Source organism: Manacus vitellinus, unplaced genomic scaffold (genome assembly GCF_001715985.3).
Source record: "Manacus vitellinus isolate BGI_N305 unplaced genomic scaffold, ASM171598v3 scaffold_114_pilon, whole genome shotgun sequence".
Classification (NCBI taxonomy): Eukaryota; Metazoa; Chordata; class Aves; order Passeriformes; family Pipridae; genus Manacus; species Manacus vitellinus.
Window position 1 is genome coordinate 329,370 of NW_021938861.1, and position 3,845 is coordinate 333,214.

A 3,845-nucleotide genomic window follows, 5' to 3' on the forward strand; every position below is an offset into this window, starting at 1 on the left:
GCTGAGCCCCCAGGGCTGAGCCCAGCCTGGCGAGCAGGTTGAGCTGGGACTGAGCAGGACCCCTCGGTACTCGGATCAGTCTCCCCAGGCTCCAGGGTTGCAGAGGCACCGTGAAGGTTTTGCTGAGAGCCCAGAGAACAGATTTGCAGATCTCCTGCCCTGCAGGGCCTGGCTCGAGCGGGTCCCATGCCCAGGGCTCAGGGCTGAGCCCTTCCAAAAAGCACAGATGGCACCTGCCCCGGAGCTGGAGCGGGCACGGGCTCGTGGCACAGAGGGGGCTGCACTGCCGTATGTTCCCAGGGAAATGCTCCTTCCCTTTGGCTCAGCACAGGGTCACCCACTGCTCCAAGGAAGCGATGGCTCACCCTGTGCCTCTCCCCTCCAGCCCCCAAAAGCCAAGGAGCTCAGGAGCTTTAGGGCCTCAGTTCTGCCACAAATCCCGATTTAGGATCCTGCCAACGACATCAGTTTGTCACAGATGAGTGATTTAGGGTCACTCAAAGAATCACCATCAATGTTCTCAGCAAAAGTTATTTTAATGTGAATTTATGAAAGTGTGATTTAACAGAGTTTGATGGCGAGGTTCCTCCGGTACTTCCTCCCAGACTAAGGAAAATGGAGTTGGAATCAAGCTGGAATGATTAACAAAGGGACTGAAGATATAAAAGGGTAAGAGAGACCCTTCTGTTTAAGATGAGGTTCAGAGAGGACCCCCACATACACACTTCCTTAACTCCTGATGGAGCTTAGGGACATCCAGGTCCAGTTTCAGTCTCAAACTGGGACAACAATTTACATCTGAAGGAATTCAGTGCATGGATTTGGTGTTCATTCAGTGTGATGTCAGGAACTCACTGAGGAGCTGCTGTGAACAAGAGTCCACCTTGTGATAGGGAGGATTTGTGCCTCAGGTAAGGAATCGCAGACCTGAGGGGGTTCCCAGCTCCAGGGGAGGTCACCATGGGCTTCCAGGCAGGGAGAGCTCCAAGGCACTCATTGGGACTGGCTGGTGATGGGCTGATGCCATTGGCTCACAGTCCAATGGCACATGAAGGGAAAGGTGTAGGAGGCTCCTTGTACCCACGGCTTGCTTTGTTCCTTGATAAATGAGCCTTGGAAAAGCCACCCACTATCCATGTGTTAATCCCAGTATCAGTGTTCCAGGCTCACATGGATCGATGCTCCCTGGGTCACTCTGCTCCTTTGTGGGTTCCCTGGGACTGCTGGGCCTGGCTCTGGCCTTTTCCCTCCGGAGCCCAGAGCAAACCCCCCTGGTTTGGTTCAGGTGTCGAGCACATCCATGAGTCCCATTAGGGTTTGCTTCAAATGGGAAACTGGGAAGTGGGGGCAGCAATTCCACGGACCCCAGAAACCAGCCAAGAGGGAGCAGGGGCTGGGGGTCTCCTGCAGCATCTGCAGCCCCATGTCTGTGTGTCCACGGGGTCAGTGCAGGAGCCACATCCCACTGGGTAAGGAGGGGAATGTCCCCAGCCACTGCCACCTCCCTGGGCAGCAGATCCTGCTCAGAGCATTCCTGGGCCTGTGCTGTGACACAACCACTGCTGTACCTGCCTCATCCCCTACACCTTTGGAGTTGGGCAGCAGGGGCACTGGGTGGCACAGGAGTGTCCCTGCACAGCTCTGCCACCACAGCCCCAGGCCTTGGCAGCCCCGTGGCTGCCTGTGCCTCCGTCCCTCATCCCTGCACAGGCAGTGGCAGCTTTCCAAGCGCTCAGAAATGTGCCTTTTGTTTGTCCCATTTTCCCTGGACAGCTGATGCCCCTGGGCCTACATTCCCCAGGGTCCCTGGCAGCCCCCCAGCCCTGATGTGCCACCTGCCTCCTCCCGGGCAGAGGGCAGGGCCCTGGGTTTGCCCTGCTCCGCTTTTGGGCTCCGTGGAGAGGTGACAACCAGTCCTGGGACAGGAACAGTCACCAGCACGGCACGTGCTCCCTCTCCCTTGTATGGCACAGCCAGGCCAGGGGCCAGCAGCTCCCCAGCCCCGTGCCAGGAACATGGGCAGGACCTGGAATGCTTCTGGGAAAGCTCTGGAGCGGGGAGCACGTCCCGTCCCCGCGGCTCAGAGGTGACACCGATACCAGGGGCACCTGCTGCTCTGTCCTGTGCCAGCCCTGCAGGGACAGGGGGCCCTCCTCGCCCAGAGCTTGACCAAGAGGTGCCCCAGGATCACTTTTTGTCCTGGTGAACAAATCCCCAGAGGCTGCTGGGACAAAGCCACCGGCACCCACATCCTCCAGCAGGGGTGTGCAGGTCCCACTGCAGTTTCAGTGCCCTTTCCATGGGAATTTTTTGGTGGTTTGGGACTTTTTCTGCTCCTCTGAGGAAATGGCCTGCAGCTGAGTCAGGGGAGGGTTAGGTCAGATCTCAGGGAAAGGTTCTTCCCCCACAGGGTGCTGGGGCACTGCCCAGGCTCCCCAGGGCAGTGGGCACGGCCCCAAGGCTGCCAGAGCTCCAGGAGGGTTTGGACAACGCTCTGAGGGACAGGGTGGGATTGTTGGGGTGTCTGTGCAGGGCCAGGAGTTGGACTGGATGGACCTTGTGGGTCCCTTCCCACTGAGGATATTCTGGGATCTGTGATTCTAAGGAATGTGCCAGCCTGCACGTCCCCAGTCACCCCATGGTGACACAGCTGCAGTGGGTCAGGGCTGCTCCTGTGGATCTCACCCCTTCCCAGGGAACTGGGAGGATGGAGAGGGGTGAAAAGAGACTGAGGTGTTTAAAAGCAGCAGTTTCTCCCATCTGCTGCTGTCACCCAAGGCACCCTCTGTGGCACAGCGTGAGCCCCATCCCTGCCCTCCTCCCCAGACACCTCAAACCTGGAGCTCCTGGAGCTCCCGTCCCTTGCTTTGGGGGCTGCAGGGGTTTTCCTCCCTGGGGTGACTCTGTCCAGCTTCCCAACACATCCCTGTGCCCGGCCCCACTGTCTCCATGTCCTTGTCCCCAGGGTTTTGGCTGCTGGGGGGTGGTGGGGCCGGGACTGGCCGTGTCCCCCCTGGGGGATGGGGGGTGCTCCCCACTGAACTGGTGTCTCCCCTGAAAGGCTTTTTTGGGGTGAAACCACCCCAGGGTGTGTTTGTCCCCTCCCTGCAGCTCTGGCTGTGGGTTCTGGCTGCTCCTTCACCCCACGACACCTCCTTTGGGAAACTGAGGCCCAACACCCCCCTACCCCCCCTACGTGCCCCCCCTCCTCGCTCAGGATGTCCCACCACTGTCCTGGAGCTCCTGGGCTGGGCAGCTCTGCTGGGGGGTCCTGGGGAGGGGGCACAGCCCCCAGACGTGGGTGCAAAGCAGGAGCTGGCAAAGCCAAGGGGGGTTTGCCCCGAGCCCTCCCCTGCAGCAGATGGGGAGGGAAGGACCAGGGCCACGTCCCTGGGGAGAATCCCACGGGGGCAGGATGGGGACACTGGGACTTGGGGTGTGCTGGAGGCCTGGCTGGAGGGTCAGATGTGGCACTGCCCAAATCCCCCTGGCAGTGGCAGGGCAAGGAGGGAGTTTGGGGACCCACTGGCACAGCCATGTGCCTGTGTGTGCCTTGGGCATGGGGAGGGGGGTGTCCCATGTCCCCTGTGTCCCCTGGCCCTCCCTCCCTCCCATCCCACCCCAGCTCCAGGAGTGTCAAACCTCCAGGTTTCTGCCCGGCAGGAAATTCCAGGGTTTTTTGCAAGATTTTTTCATTTGACACAGAGCCAGGGCTCCAAATCCTCCCTCTTCCAGGGGCGGGAAGCTGGGCCCTCCTCGGGCCGGGGAAATAAGACACAGAAAGAGGAGCTTTATTTATTCTCCCTCCCGAAGCAGAGCAGTGGGGTGGGGGAGGGAAGGCCTGG